This window comes from Balaenoptera ricei, chromosome 2 (assembly GCF_028023285.1).
Source record: "Balaenoptera ricei isolate mBalRic1 chromosome 2, mBalRic1.hap2, whole genome shotgun sequence".
Classification (NCBI taxonomy): domain Eukaryota; kingdom Metazoa; phylum Chordata; class Mammalia; order Artiodactyla; family Balaenopteridae; genus Balaenoptera; species Balaenoptera ricei.
In genome coordinates, this window is record NC_082640.1 from 55,731,771 (window position 1) to 55,748,003 (window position 16,233).

Sequence of the window (16,233 nt, forward strand, 5' to 3'; positions counted from 1 at the left end):
ACCAAACCACTCCTGGCGCATACGCTTCCACACAATGGATTCACCCTCAAGGGGAAATGTGGTCCCTGAGATCTTCCACAAGGGAACAGCCCTTCGCCAAATGGGACGACCTCCAACAAAAGCAGCTTGTAGGGACCGGTGACAAAACGCACCAGAGGAACTCCTGGACTGAACAATGGAGATTCACCTGCAGCCAGACTTCCTGGCCTGCTGCCAAGACTGGCAACCTACCCTTGGCCCACACACAAAGCTAATGGCATCGGAACCATTCCGACGCCCAACGTGGCGGGGCAAACCCTTGCAGCAATTGTGTAACTTGCAGTGGTGTCTGGTACTTTCACCCTCTGGGCCCATCAGTGACGTGACATTGGGGAAACCCTGAGGCCCAGGTCCTCTACAAGCAACTTGTTACCCACAGCCATGCAACGACAGAACCCAGACAACAGCCTAGACACTTGAACCGGTATGACTTGTCTAGCCTGTGGCCAGGCTCGCCGGTTACCACAGTCTCGACGCACCAGCGGGTGGCAGGAAAAATGACACCCACACCACACATCCTCTCCTGCCCTTAAACCTGCAGCCTTTCCTTGGCAGCCAACTCCCTTGTTTCTGCACGGTGGCACCCAATGACCTCCGGGTAGAGCTCCAATCCTCAGGGAATGCTATGTGGGCCGGGTATAGAAACGATGCCTGGCTGTCCTCAGGAACACCTTCACATCTTCAACACAGGGGGAACGTGGTCAGACAGGGACAAAACACCCCAAGGCCTCCAAATCGGCCCCCATGAGAAGACACCATACTGTGCCATGAAGGCAACCATTCGCTGGCACAAGAACCCGCCATGAAGCAAATCGACCAGGGAGAGGAAAGAGGCGGGACAGTCCACAAATGTGCTCCCGTATTCCCTCCCTACACGTGCCTCCAGATGCTCCTGAGGGAATCCCAAATGTGTTCCGGGAACCCCATGGCCACCGTCGATCTATCCACCCACCAGTAAACCTGTGGGCTTAGCCAGCCATCTCACGTGTCTCTTTCACTCGCCTTGCCTTACTCTCTCTCCACCGGGATCCCAACGTGTCACGGCAAGATGCCAGAGCCACCCCTCACCAAAGAAGCTTGCCGTGACCAAGTTTGACTAAGGCATTTTCCAGCCCCTTCACACAGCACACACAAGCAGGACACAACCCGAGGAGGAGCCATCAGATTGGCCAAACTCCCAGGAACAGTGGCCCATTTGATTTCTCCCCTCAGCAGGAGAAACCTAAACTGCATCTGGTCTCCCAAGCAGAACATGACAAAGAAGCCTGCCCTAGGCCTGGAATCCTGTTCTGACCCTGAGCCTACAGACTTCTGTTTCTTTGAGGCCACAAGGCAATGACCAGCAGGTGGGGGCAGCCTGTAGAACTCAAGTGCAGGTGGCAGGACGAGCAATGGCTCACGCTTCCTCTCCTACCTGCATGCTGAACCGTGGCAGGGGACAGCAGTCCTGGCTAGACCAAGGAACCCAGAGACGGCACGCTGTCCCAAGCCTTCCCACCTGGATTGGCATCCCAGGCTCCTTTCCCAATGGCTCTTCTCCCCAGGAGATGACCACAACCCTCAACTTGAACAACGTGGCTGTAGACACCCACGGCCGCAAATGCAATGTGAACCTCTCCCTACTTTCCTTTTGGGAGCCACCTGCTAGATCTCAGATCCAATGAGGAGATGATAGGGATTTCTCACTCATTTTGTTCAGATTTCCAAGGAATGCATTTGTGGGAGTCATCATCGATCCAAGCACATGCTCAAACGGCGGCCATGCAAAGTTGCACATTCCAGCATTGGACGGTCAGCGATCTGAATCATATCAGCGTACGGAAGTGGCCAGAGCCGAGCCACGGGTCAGGAAATGCTGCCAGTTCTCAGGGCATTAAAGCTCGTGTTCCCCGAGAAAAGACCAGAAGATGAGGGTGTAGCCCTGGTGCACAAGTCCCCATTGCCAAACCTTTAGGTTTAGCAAAGAAGTGTCGCTTACCGCGACAAGGGTTAAAGCAGGATCCTCATGGAATGCACGCCAACACCCCTCCGAGACTCTTTCGCCTGGCCTCACCTTGCCACACCGTCCTCCTTTCAACGGGTGTCAGGGATTTTACGGATGGCCTCAGGCTGCTGCTGGCATTCCTTCCCTGGCATTCTACCTGGCTCGGGGGAGAGAACACACACATGCTTGATGAGGATGCCTGGGCGCAGCGAGGGAAATGGCGATACCACCCAGTGATGTGTGTTCTATCTCTCCTCAACATTTCATTTACTGTCCTTATTGCTTGTGTGTCCGCAGCCAAACGTGAATGTATCGTGGCACTGGCACCTTCAGAGCATGCGGCCATCAGGACAAAGTGCGCCACCGACCAACAACCCCCTGGTCTCGGGCTCTGAAATTCCTCTCTTGAGCAATCTGCCCTCCATCACAGCAAAAGGATGTCTTCCTGATCCCCTGAGACACCCTCAGGACAACTGTGCCCCCTCAGCCTAAGAGCAAGCGCCCTCTATGGGAACAAACACGCGTTTGGCCCTTATGATTAAACACAGTGGACACGCCCTCAAGGGGAGAGATCTTCCATAAGGGAAGGGGCCTTGGCCGAATTAGACAACCTCTATCAAAAGCGGCTCGTAGGGACCCGTGACAAAGGGCACCTGAGGAACCCCTGGACTGATCAAGGGAGACTCACCAGCAGGCGTACTTCCTTGTCTCCAGCCAAGCCAGAGGAACTTCCCTAGGACCGCAACCAAAGCTAATGGCAAGGGAGCCATTCCAATGCCCAAAATGGCGGGCCAAACACTTGCAGCAACTGGGTAACTTATCGTAGCACCTTGCACATTCGCATTCTTCCCTTCAAGGACAAGACCTTGGAGAAACCATGAGACCCAGGTCCTCCAGAACCAACGTGTCACCCACAGCCGTGCAATGAGAGAACGCACCCAACATCCTGGACCCTTGAACCGGCATGGCTTCTCTGGCTTGAAGCCATGCATGCTGGAGATCACAGGCTTGCAGCACCAGAAGGTGGCAGGACAAAATGACCCCTGCAGCACACATTCACTCCAGCCCATAAACCTGTAGCGTTGCCTTGGCAGCCGACTCCCTTCTTTCTGCATGGTTGGGCCCAAAGACCTCCGGGAAGAGCTCCAAACCTCAGGGAATGCTATGCCGACCTGGTATAGCAATGATGCTGGGCTGTCCTAAGGAACACCTTAACATCCTCAACATAGGGGCAATGAGGCCACACAGGGACAAAACATCCCAACGGCTCCAAATCGGTCCCAGTGAGAAGACACCATACTGTGCCGTGAAGGCACCATTCGCTGGAACAAGGACCCGCCGTGAAGCACATTGAGAAAGGAGAGGAAAAGGTTGGGATGGTCCACGAATGTGCACCTGTATTCCTTCCCTACACGGGGCTCCAAATGCTCCTGAAGATATCCCAAAAGATTTCCGGGAACCCTGTGTCCACCGACCATCTATCCACCCAACAGTAAGCCTGTGGGCTTAGCCAACACTCTCCCGTGTATTTCCCGCTCGCCTTTCCTTGCTCTCTCCACCAGGATCCAAACGAATCCACCCCTCACCTAAGTAGCTTGATATCCCCTGGATTTGCCTAAGGCATTTTCCAACCTCTCCACACACAACACACAAGCAGGATACAACCTAAGGAGGAGCCATCAGCGTCGCCTAAATCCCAGGTTCTGGGCCCATTTGATTTCCCCCAGCCATTAGGGCAATCCTAAACTGCATTCCATCTCCCAAGCTGAACATGACAAAGAAGCTTTGCCTGACCAGTACTCCTTCTGTGACCCTGAGTGAAGAGACTTTTGTTTCCTTGCGGGAACAAAGCAACAACCTAGGCTCGAGGGTGACCTGTAGATCTCAGTGGCAGGCCAGATGAGCATCAATGGCTCATGCTTCCTTTCGCACCCTCACGCTGTCCTCGGCAGGGGAAAGCAGTCCTGGCTAGACTCAGGTGCCCAGAGACGTCAAATTGTCCTTAGCCTTCCCACGTGTATGGACATCCCAGGCTCCTTTCCACATGGCTCTTTCTGCACAAGAAGCCCGCCACCCTCCACTTGAACAATGTTGCTGCGCACGCCCACAGTAGCAAATGCAACATGGACCTCTCCCTAATTTTCCTTTGGGAGCCACTTGCTGATCCTCAGTTAGGATGAGAAGACGGTAGGTATTGCTCATTCATTTTGTTTAGATTTTTATGGAATGCATTTATGGGAGTCATCACCGATCCACATGCACCTGCTCAAAGGCTGGATGTGCAAAGTTGCAGCCTCCATGCCGGACTGTCAGTGAGCTCAATCCTCTCAGCAGTAGGGATCGGCCAGACTCGAACCCCAGTGCAGAAAGTGCACTCACGTTTCATGGCATTGGAGGTCGGGTGCCCCTGGAAGAGCCCAGAATGTGACGGTGTAGTCTTGGTGCACAAGTCCCAATGGCCAAACATCTAGGTTTCTGCAAAAAGTTCCATTTACCGCCACAAGGTTTCCACGAGGAACCTTGTCGAGCCAGAGGCGATGCCCTTGGATCACACAGAAAGCTAATGGCATTGGAGATATTCCGATGCCCAAACTGGCAGGGCAAACCCTTGCAGCAACTGGGTTACTTGCCCTGGCGCCTTGTATTTTCGCACCCTGGACCCGTCAGTGACATGACCTCAGAGAAACCCGAGACCCATTCATTTTGTACAGATTTCCAAAGAATGCATTTGTGGGAGTCATCATCAATACACGCACCTGCTCAAAGGCTGCACGTGCAAAGTCGCAGGCTCCACCACAGGGCAGCCAACGATCTCAATCATGTCCGCAGTCTGGAGTGGCCAGAGCTAACCCACGAGATTGGAAATGGAGCTAAGGATCATGTCATTGGTTCTGGGGTGCCCCTGGAAGAGCCAAGAATGTGAGGGTGTAGTCTCAGTGCACAAGTCCCCGTGGCCAAACATCTAGGTTTCTGCAAAGAAGTTCCACTCACCACCACAAGGTTCCTACGAAGATCCTAAAGGACTTCACGGCAAAACCCCTCTGAGAGTCTTTCACCTTGCCTTGCCTCACCTTGCCGCACTGTCCTCACTTCGCCGGGTATCACAGACTATACAGAGGGCCCCATGCTGCTGCAGGTGCTCGTTCCCTGGCATTCCACCACCTGGCTCAGGGTAAGAGAACACAGGGATCTTTGAGAAAGGTGAACGGGTGCACAGAGGGAAAGGGTGATACCACCCAGCGATGTGTGCTGTATCTCCCCTCAACATTTCATTTGCTGCCCATCTTGTCTGTGTGTCCACAGCCAAACGTGAAAGCATCATGGCGCAGAGGTCCTCAGAGCATTCAGCCATCAGTACAAAGTGCACCGCCATCCAACAACCCTCTGGTCTCGGGCTCTGCAATTCCTCTCCTGAGCACTCTCCCCTCCATCACAGCAAAAGGATATCTCCTGAACCCCTGAGACACCCTCAGGGCAACTGAGCCCACTTAGCCTAAGAGCCACTGTCCTCTAAAGGAGCAAACCCGCCCTTGTCACACATGCTTCCACACAATGGACTCACGCTCAAGGGAAAATGTGGTCCCTGAGGTCGCCCACAAGGGAAGGGACCTTGTCCGAATATGACCCCCTCCATCAAATGTGGCTTGTAGGGACGCGTGACAAAGCACACCTGGGGAACCCCTGGACTGACGAAGTGTTACTCACCAGCAGGCATATTTTCTGGCCCCCAGCCAAGCCATTGTACCTTCCCTTGGACCACACGCAAAGCTAATGTCATGGGAGCCATTTCGATTCCCAAAATGGTGGGGCAAATGCTTGCAGCCTAATGGCATGGGAGCCATTCTGATGCCCAAAGTGGCAGGGCAAACCCTTGCAGCAACTGGGTAACTTATCATGGCACCTTGCACTTTCACACTCCCCTCTTCAGTTACAAGAACTTGGAGAAAACGTGAGAGCCAGGTCCTCCAGAACCAAAGTGTCACCCACAGCCATGCAATGGGAGAACACAGCCAACATCTGGACCCTTTAACCGGCATGACTTCTCTGGCCTGAGGCCAGGCACACTGGAGACCACAGGCTCACTGCAGCAGTGGGTGGCAGAACCAAATTACCCCCACACTACACATCCTCTGCTGCCCTTAAACCTGTAGCCTTTCCTTGCAGCTGACTCCCTTGTTTCCACATGGTTGCACCCAGTGACCTCTGGGAAGAGCTCAAAACCTCAGGGAATGCTATTGGGCTGTGTTTAGAAATGACGCTCTGCTGTCCTGAGGAACAACTTCACATCTTCAACACAGGGGGAACGTGTCCAGATAGAGACAATACACCGCATGGCCTACAAATTGGCCCCCATGAGAAGACAGCATACTCTGCTGTGAAGGCAACCATTTGCTGGTACAGAGACAAGCCATGAAGCAGATCGACAACGGAGAGGAAAAGCGTGGGATGGCCCATGAACATGCACCTGTACTCCTTCCCTACACATACCTCCAAACGGTCCTGAAGGAATCCCAAAAGTGTTCCGGGAACCCTGTGGCCACTGTTGATCTCGCCACCCAACAGTAAACCTGTGGGCTTTGCCAGCCATCTCACGTGTATTTCCTGCTCGCCTTTCCTTTCTCCCCAGACCAGGATCGAAATGTCTGAAGGCAAGGTGCCAGAGCCACCCCTCATCAAAGAAGCTTTATTTCCCTGAGACTTGCCTATGGCATATTCAAGCCCGCCTCCACACAATACACAAGTGGGTCACAACCGAGGAGGAACCATCAGCTTGGCCCAACTCCCGGGGACAGTGGCCCATTTGATTTCACCCCTCATCACTAGAAACCTAATCTGCAACCTGTCTCCCAAGCAGAACATGACAAGGAAGACTGACCTAGGCTAGGACTTCTGCCCTGACCCTGAGCACAGAGACTTCTGTTTCCTTGATGGCACAAGGCAATGAATAGGGGGCGGGGGAGGACATTAGAACTCAATGGCAGACCAGTGCCCCACCAAGGGCTAATGCTTCCTCTTCTGAATGCACTCAAAACTGTGGCAGGAAACAGCAGACCTTGATAGACTCAGTTGACCATAGACGACTAATTGTCCTAAACCTTCCCATGTGGATGGGCATAACAGGCTCCTCTCCAAATGGCCCTTTCCCCAGAGAAGGCCACCACTCTCCACTTGAACAACGTAGCTGTGGATCCCCACAGTAGTTAAATGCAACGTGACCTCTCCCTACTCTTCCTTTGGGAGCCACGTGCTGGACCTCAGTTCCAATGAGGAGATGGTAGAGATTGCTCATTCATTTTGTTCAGATTTCCAAGGAATTCATTTTTGAGAGTCATCATCGATCCAAGCATGTGCTAAAAGCCTGGACATGCAAAGTCACAGCCTCCACCATGGGACAGCTAGCGAGCTCAATCATGTCAGCAGTCAGGAGCAGCCAGAATCGAGTCATGGGGCAGGAAGTGCAGCCAATTCTCAGGGCATCGGAGCTCGGGTGCCCTGGGAACAGCCCAGAAGGTAATGGTGTACTCTTCATGTACAATATCCTGTGGACAAACATCTAGGTTTCTGCAAAGAAGTTCCGCTTACTGCAACAAGGTTTCCAACAGGAACCTCAAGGACTTCACGCCAGCACCCCTCTGAGACTCCTTTGCCTCACCTCTCCTTGCCGCAATGTCCTCTATTCGCCAGATACCACGGACTATACGGAGGGCCCAATGTTGCTGCTGGCATTCGTTCTCTGGCACTGCACCTGGCTCGGGGTGAGAGAACACATGAACGTTTGAGGATGGTGGACGGGTGCACAGAGGGAATGGGCGACACCACCCAGAGATGTGCATTCTATCTCGCCTCAACATTTCATTTGCTGCCCGTTTTTTCTGTGTGTCCGCAGCCAAACGTGAATGAGTCATGATGCAGATGCCTTCAGAACACGCAGCCATCAGCACAAAGAGCGCTGCTGTCCATCAACCCCCTGATATGGGCCCTACAATTCCCCTCTGAGAGACCTCCCCACCAACACAGCACAAGGATGTCATCCTGAACCACTGAGACACCCTCAGGGGAAGAGGGTCCCCTCAGCCTAAGAGCCACTGTCCTCCAGGTGAACACACCCGCTCTTGGCATATACACTTCCACACAATGGACTCACCCACAAGGGGAAATGTGGTCCCTGAGATCTTCCACAAGCAAATGGCCCTTCGCCGAATGTGGTGACCTCCATCAAATGCGGCTTGTAGGGACTCGTGACAAAGGGCACCTGAGGAATCCCTGGACTGACCAAGGGTGACTCACCAGAAGGCATACTTCCTGGCCTCCCGCCAAGCCAGAGGACCTTCCCTTTGACCACACGCAAAGCTAAAGGCATCAGAGCCTTTCCAATATCCAAAGTTGCGGCACAAACCCTTGCAGCAACTGGGTAACTTGCCGTGGTTCCTTGCAATTTTGAAGTCTCAGCCCGTCAGTGAAATGACTTCGGAGGACCCGTGAGACCCAGGTCCTCCAGCACCGAAATGCATCCACAGCCGTGAAACAAGAGAACCCAGTCAACATCATGGACACTTGAACTGGCATGACATCTGTGGCCTGAGGCCAGTCACGCCAGAGACCACAGGCTCCTGCACCAGCTGGTGGTGGGATCAAATGACCCCTGCACCACACATCCTCTCCTGCCCTTAAACCTGTAGCCTTTCCTTGGCAGCCGACTCCCTTGTTTCCACGTGGTTGCTCCCAATGACCTCTGGGAAGAGCTCAAATCCTCAGGGAATGCTACTTGGGCCGGGTATAGAAACGATGCTCTGTTGTCCTGAGGAATACCTTCACATCTTCAACACAGGGGGAACGTGGCCAGACAGGGACAAAACACCCCAAGACCTCCAAATCGGCCCCCATGAGAAGACACCATACTGTGCCATGAAGGCAACCATTCGCTGGCACAAGGACCCGCCATGAAGCAAATCGACCAAGGAGAGGAAAGAGGCGGGACAGTCCACAAAAGTGCTCCCGTATTCCCTCCCTACACGTGCCTCCAGATGCTCCTGAGGGAATCCCAAATGTGTTCCGGGAACCCCATGGCCACCGTCGATCTATCCACCCCCCAGTCTACCTGAGGGATTAGCCAAGCAACTCATGTGTATTTCCCGCTCACCTTGCCCTTCTCTCTCTGCCTGCATAAAAATATCTCATGGCAAGGTGCAAGAGCAACCCCTCACCACAGAAGCTTGATTTCCCAGGGAATTGCCTAAGGCCTTTCCCAGCCCCCCAGCCCACTAACACACAAGGGGGACACAACCTGAGGAGGAGCCATCAGCTTGGCCTAACTTCCGGCGACAGTGGCCCATTTGATTTCCCCCGATCAACAGGAGACACCTATCTTGCATCCCATCTCCCAAGAAGACCATGACAAAGAAGTCTGGCCTAGGCTAGGACTCCTGCTCTGACACTGAGTGTAGAGACACCTGTTTCCTTGAGGGAACAAAGCAATGACCGGGGGGTGGGGAAGGCCTGTAGAACTCAATGGCAGGCTCGAGACCCACCACAAGCTCACACTTCCTCTGTCACCCACATGCTCAACTGTGGCAGGGGACAGCAATCCTGGCTAGACTCAAGCACACTGAGACGGCACACTGTCCCTAGCCTTTCCACATGGATGGGTATCCCAGGCACCTTTCCCAATGGTTCTTCTCCCCACAAGAAGCCTGCCACCCTCAACTTGAACAACGTTGCTGCGGACGCCCACGGTAGCAAATGCAATGTGAACCTTTCTCTACTTTCCCTTTGGGAGCCACGTGCTGGACCTCAATTCCAATTAGGAGACGGTAGGGATTGCTCACTCATTTTGTTCAGATTTACAAGGAATGCATATGTGGGAGACTTCATCGATGCAAGTACCTGCTCAAAGGCTGGATGTGCAAAGTCACAGCCTCCACCACGGGTTGGCCAGCGAGCTCAATCATGTCAGCAGTTGGGAGCGCCCAGAGCTGAGCCAAATGGCAGGAAGTGCAGCCAAGTCTCAGGGCGTTGGAGCTCAGGTGCCACAGGTAAAGCTCTGAAGTTGAGTGTGTAGCCCCGGTGCACAAGTCCCCTTTGCCAAACATCTAGGTTTTTGCATATAAGTGCCGCTTACCACCATGAGGGTTCCACCACTAACCTCATGGACTGCACGCCAACATGCCTCCGAGACTCCATCTTTCGCCTGGCTGCCGCACCGTCCTCACCTCACAGGATATTACAGAATATGCTGAGCGTCTCATGCTGCTGCTGGCATTCATTCGTGGTGCTCGACCTGGCTCGGCATGAGAGAACACATGCACTCTTGAGGATGGTGCACTGGCGCACAAAGGGAAAGGGCAATACCACCCTGGGAAGTGCGCCCTATCTCACCTCTGTGTTTCATTTGCTGTCCAGCTTGTCTATGTGTCAACAGCCAAATGAGAATGCATCGGGGTGAGGATGCCTAGAGAGCATGTGACCATCAGGAAAAGAGTGCCACTATCTATCAAACCCCTGGGTTTCAGCCCTGCAATTCCCGTCCTGAGCGCCCTCCCCACCGACACAGCATAATGATGTCATCCTGAACCCGAGAAACCCTCAGGGGAACTGGGGCCACTCAGCCAAAGAGCCACTGCACTCCAGGGAAACACACCCGCTCTTGGTACATATGCTTCTTCACAATGGACTCGCTCTCAAGGGGAAAAGCGGTCCCTGAGATCTTCCACAAGAGAATGGCCCTTGCCCGAAAATGATGACCTCCATCAAAAGCGGCTCCTCGGCCCAGTGACAAAAGGCACCTGAGGCACCCCTGGACTGACCAAGAGGGACTCACCAGCTGGCATGCTTCCTCGCCTCTTGCCAAACCAGAGGCACTTCACTTGGATCACACGCAAAGCTAATGACATCAGAGCCATTCCAATGCCCAAAGTTGTGGGGCAAGACCCTTGCTACAACTGGGTAACGTGCCATGGTGCCTTGCACTTTCGCACTCTGGGCCCGTCAGTGACATGACCTCGGAGAAGCCATGAGACCCAGGTCCTCCAGAACCAACTTGTCACCCACAGTTGTGTGAAGAGAGAACCCAGTCAACAGCCTGGACTCTTGAACCAGCATGACTTCTCTGTCTTGAGGCCAGGCATGCCAGAGACCACAGGCTCGCGGCCCCAGTGAGTGGCAGGACAAAATGACCCCCGCACCACACAACCTCTCCTGCCCTTAAACCTGTAGCCTTTCCTTGGCAGCTGACTCCCTTGTTTCCACATGGTTGCGCCCAATGACCTCCAGGAAGAGCTCCAATCCTCAGGGAACGCTATGTGGGCCAGGTATAAAAACGATGCTGGGCTCTCCTGAGGAACACCTTCACATCTTCAACACAGGGGTAATGTGGCCAGAGAGAGACAAAAACCCCCAAGGCCTCCAAATTATCCCCCTTTCGAACACCACATACTGTGCCATGAAGACAACAATTCACTAGCACGGGGACCAGTCAGGAAGCAAATCGACAAAGGAGAGGCATAGGGCGGGATGGTCCATGAATGTCCACACATAATCCTTCCCTACACGTGCCTCCACATGCAACTGAAGGCATCCCAAAGGAGTTCCGGGAACCCTATGGCCACCGTCGATCTATTCAGCCACCAGTCTACCAGAGGGATTAGCCCAGCAACTCATGTGTATTTCCCGCTCACCTTGCCTTTCTCTCTCCACCCGCATGCAAACGTCTCATGGCAAGGTGCCAGGGCAACCCTTTGGCACAGAAGCTTGATTTCCCTGGGAATTGCCTAAAGCATTGTCCTGCCCCCCAGCCCACAAGCACACAAGGAGGACACAACCCAAGGAGAAGGCATCAGCTTGGCCCAACCTCCAGGGACAGTGGCCCATTTGATTTCCCCCATCATCAGGAGAAACCTACCCTGCATCCCATCTCTGAAGCAGAACATGACAAAGAAGCCTGGTCTATGCCAGGTCTCCTACTCTGACCCTGAGTGTAGAGACATCTGTTTCCTTGAGGGAGCAAAGTAATGACAGGGCGTCTGGGAGGCCTGTAGAACTCACTGGTAGGCCAGAGGCCCACCAGTGGCTCCCACTTCCTCTGCCACCTGCACACTTACCCGTGGCAGGGGACAGCAGTCCTGGCAAGACTCAGGCACTCAGAGACGGCATGCTGTCTGAGCTTTCCCACATGGATGGGCACCCCAGGCTCTTTTCCCAATGGCTCTTCTCCCCACGAGAACTCCGTCACCCTCAACATGAGCAAGGTGTCTGTGGATGCCCAATGCAGCAAATGCAACATGAACTTCTCCCTACTTTCCCTTTGGGAGGCAAGTGTTGGACCTCAGTTCTGATGAGACAGTAGGGATTGCTCACTCATTCTGTTCAGATTTCCAAGGAATGCATTTGTGGGAGTAATCATCAATCCAAGCACCTGCTTAAAGGCTGGACATGCGAAGTCACAGCCTCCACCATGGGACGGCCAGCGAGCTCAAACTTGTCAGCCTTCAGGAGTGCCCAGAGCCGAGACGTGGGGCAGGAATTGCAGCCAAGTCTCAGAGCATCGGGGCTTGTGTTCCTTGGGAAAACCCCAGAAGATTACGGTGCAGCCCTGATGCAAAAGTACCATGGGCAAACATCTATGTTTTGTAAAGAAGTGCAGTTTACTGCAACAAGGGTTCCACCAGTAACCTCACGGACTGCATGCCAACACGCGTCTGAGACTCCCTCGCCTCACCTCACATTGCCTCGTCTTGCTGCGCCTTCCTTGACTCGCTGGGTATTACAGAATATGCAGAGAGTCACACGCTGTCACTGGCCTTCATTCCCTGGCACTCCACCTGGCTCGGAGTGATAGAAAACACGGATGCTTGAGAATGGTACATGGGTGCACAGGCGCACAGAGGGAAAGGGTGATACCACCCAGACATGTGAGCTCTATGTTGCCTCTATGTTAATTTGCTGCCCATTTTTTCTGTGTGTCAGCAGCCAAACATGAAAAGATCGGGGTGTGGATGCCTTCAGAGCAGGCGTCCTTCAGGACAATGTGCACTGCAGTCCATCAACCCCCTGGTCTCGAGCCCTGTAATTCCTCTCCTGAGTGCCTTCCCCACCGACACAGCATAATGATGTCATCCTGAACCCCTGAGACACCCTCAGGGGAACTGGGTCCCCTCAGCCTAAGAACCACTGCCCTCCAGGGAAACACACCCGCTCTTGGCACATATGCTTCCTCACAATGGACTCACAATCAAGGGGAAACACGGTCCCAGTTACTTTCCAGAAGGGAATGGCCCTTGGCCAAAAGTGATGACCTCCTTCAAAAGCGGCTTGATGGACCCCGCAACAAAGGGCACCCAAGGCACTCCTGGACTGACCAAGGGGACTCACCAACTGGCATTCTTCCTGGACTCTTGCCAAGCCAGAGCCCCTTTACTTGGACCACATGGAAAGTGAATGGCATCAGAGCCATTTTGATGCCCAAAGTTGCGGGACAAGACCCTTGCTGCAACTGGCTTACTTCACGTGGTGCCTTGCACTTTCGCATGCTGGGCCCATCAGTGCCACGACTTTGGAGAAAGCTTGAGACCCAGGTCCTCCAGAACCAATGTGTCAGCCAGAGCTGCGCAATAAGAAAACCCAGCCAACAGCCTAGACTCTTGAACCGGCATGACTTCTCTGGCCTGAGGCCAGGCACACCAGAGACCACAGGTTCGCCCCACCAGCGGGTGACAGGACAAAGTGATCCCAGTGCCACAAAACCTCTCCTGCCCTTAAACCTGCATGCTCTCCTTGGAAGCCGAATCCCTTGTTTCTGGGTTGTGTCCAAAGACCTCCAGGAAGAGCTCCAATCCTCAGGGAACAGTGTGTGGGTTGGGTACAGAAATGATGCTGGGAAGTCCTGAGGAACACCTTCACATCTTCAACATAGGGTGAACGTGGCCAGACAAGGTCAAAACACCCCATGGCCTCCAAATCGGCCCTCTTGTGAAGACACCATACTGTGCCACAAAGGCAACCACTAGCTGGCACAGGGACCCGCCATGATGCAAATCGACAAAGGAGAGGCCAAGGGTGGGATGTTCATGAACGTGCACCTGTAATCCTTCCCTATACATGCCTTCAAACGCACCTGAAGGCATCCCAGAGGAGTTCTAGGAACCCTATGCCCACTGTCAATCTATCCACCCACCAGTCTACCCATGGGCTTAGCCAATCACGTCACGTTTATTTCCCGCTTGCCTTGCCTTTCTCTCTCTCCCCAGATCAAAACGTCTCATGGCAAGGTTCCAGAGCCACCCCTCACCACAGAAGCTTGATTAAACTCGGGTGCCCAGAGATGACATGCTCTCCCTAGCCTTTCTCCATGGATGTGCATCCCAGGCTCTTTCCCAATGGCTCTTCGCCCCACAAGAATCCTGCCAACTAAACTCGCACAACGTGGTTGCAGATATCCAAGGCAGCAATTGCAATGTGACACTCTCCTTACATTCCCTCTGGAAGCCATGGAGTGGACCTCAGTTTCAATAAAGAGACGGTAGGGTGTTCACAATCATTTCCTGTAGATCTTCCAAGGAATGCATATGAGGAAGACATCATCATTCCGAGCACATGCTGGGATGCTACAGAACCCAAAGGGCAGGCCTCTCAGCGTTAAGATCAGTCAATCTCTGTGGGTCCACAGAGAACCCAGTGACCTTGGAGAGCTCCAGAGCCTGGGGAATCCCCACCACCCAGACCTCTCAGCATTAAGATCAGTCAATCCACGCTTGCAACCACTGGGACCGTCCAAGGAAACCCTAATATTGAATGGCACATCTTGGAGTGGGAGAATACCTACTGTCCTGAGTGATCCACAGCCATGCTCGGCACCCTGGGCTGCCCCATTTCTTCTAGGTCTCCTTTGCACCTCCAGTCATCAGACCAAGAGAAGGTCTTCTTGCCTTAGCCGACGGCCAGCCTTGCCCAGCAAATGCACCTGAGAAGTGGACAGAAATCATGCAGGCTTCAGAATTGGACCAGGGTACTCAGAGAACACTATGCATGCCAACATTTACCTGGGGATAAGCCCTGCACCTGCTTCCCAAGTACCTCAATCCCTTATGGAGGAGTGAATGCGTGTCTGACAGCAGGACTGAAGGAAGGTAGGCACATACGTGGGCCCACGAGTGTGAGGGTGTATGTGTACACGTGCACATTTGCCCGTGTGTGTGACTGTGACTGCGCATGTGGACTCGCTTGCGGGTTTCTGTGTGTGCCTCTGTACCCGCGTCTGGGCCTCTGTGTGTCCCTGTACCCCTCTGCAAAGGCCTCAGACAGGAAAAGCAACAACTTATACACAGAGCCATGGCCTTGGGCCCTGCCACAGAATGTTGAAAGACCCCTGCTACCTTCAAGAGGCCTCATGCGAACTTTGACCCCAGGGGCTGTTGAAATAAGCAACAGACTCCTGCACTACTACAGCACTGTCTTCTGACCAAAGCACATAGACTCGATGAGACCAGCCTGGCCTCCTGGTTGTGGGTGTGACATCTACATAAACCTGGAGACCCTGCCAGCTACCCTAGCACATCTGATGTGCACTTGCTGGCCACTCCCAGCACCTCCGGGAAGAAGGGAAACTCCCACAGGCAGGCCGACACTGCCCTGCAGCTGGCTACAGGCAAGATGCAGCCCCTCTTCCTTTCAAGGGGCCAAAGGACTTAAGACCAGGTGCCACTTAAGGCCAACTACGCCAAATCACTTTCTGTGGACCCACGGGCATGCCGGCCATAGGAAGTGTTGCTCTTCAGCCACCATTATGCAGGGTCGAACCGCACAAGGAAACTAGGCCACCTTCCTGGCCAGGTTCCAGCCAGGTACACAACTGGCAGGATTCGTGTCTCTGGTCCCTGAGGAAATGCTCAGATGCTGCATATCCTTGTCCCACGTGCCCTCCTCCTGCCCACAGGGCGATTGGACACAACAAGAAGCCACAGACACCATGCTAACATGGGAGACGCTGAGCACCACGGAAGACACACAGCAAGCACGTCGGCTTTGATGAGGTCGACCCCACGCCATACATTCTGTAACCTCTTCACCATCACAGCAACACCAACAAGGACCTCACAGACATCCAAGGCGCCATCCACGAGGATCACAGAAAGACTTCAAATGGAGGACCTATGCCATGGGAGGGGAACTGAAACCCTGAAAGGACACAACTAGCTGTACGCGGCAGCATGCCTGGC

The 16,233-nt window shown here is 53.7% G+C and overlaps 7 non-coding genes across 7 annotated transcripts; all 7 read right to left on the reverse strand.

Annotated features, from left to right (window-relative positions):
* Positions 1 to 1,685: 1,685 nt before the first annotated feature.
* LOC132361661 (small nucleolar RNA SNORD116) lies at positions 1,686 to 1,777 on the reverse strand. Its single transcript, XR_009501934.1, has one exon. It is a non-coding gene; the product is annotated as a small nucleolar RNA SNORD116 (small nucleolar RNA).
* Positions 1,778 to 4,185: 2,408 nt separating this feature from the next.
* On the reverse strand, positions 4,186 to 4,277 carry LOC132361193 (small nucleolar RNA SNORD116). Its single transcript, XR_009501502.1, has one exon. It is a non-coding gene; the product is annotated as a small nucleolar RNA SNORD116 (small nucleolar RNA).
* Positions 4,278 to 4,679: 402 nt separating this feature from the next.
* Positions 4,680 to 4,773, reverse strand: LOC132361195 (small nucleolar RNA SNORD116). The gene has a single exon (XR_009501504.1). It is a non-coding gene; the product is annotated as a small nucleolar RNA SNORD116 (small nucleolar RNA).
* Positions 4,774 to 7,273: 2,500 nt separating this feature from the next.
* LOC132361877 (small nucleolar RNA SNORD116) lies at positions 7,274 to 7,365 on the reverse strand. The gene has a single exon (XR_009502142.1). It is a non-coding gene; the product is annotated as a small nucleolar RNA SNORD116 (small nucleolar RNA).
* Positions 7,366 to 9,809: 2,444 nt separating this feature from the next.
* Positions 9,810 to 9,901, reverse strand: LOC132360916 (small nucleolar RNA SNORD116). The gene has a single exon (XR_009501235.1). It is a non-coding gene; the product is annotated as a small nucleolar RNA SNORD116 (small nucleolar RNA).
* Positions 9,902 to 12,339: 2,438 nt separating this feature from the next.
* On the reverse strand, positions 12,340 to 12,428 carry LOC132361907 (small nucleolar RNA SNORD116). Its single transcript, XR_009502171.1, has one exon. It is a non-coding gene; the product is annotated as a small nucleolar RNA SNORD116 (small nucleolar RNA).
* A 2,084-nt stretch (positions 12,429 to 14,512) lies between these two features.
* Positions 14,513 to 14,605, reverse strand: LOC132361194 (small nucleolar RNA SNORD116). The gene has a single exon (XR_009501503.1). It is a non-coding gene; the product is annotated as a small nucleolar RNA SNORD116 (small nucleolar RNA).
* Positions 14,606 to 16,233: the final 1,628 nt, after the last annotated feature.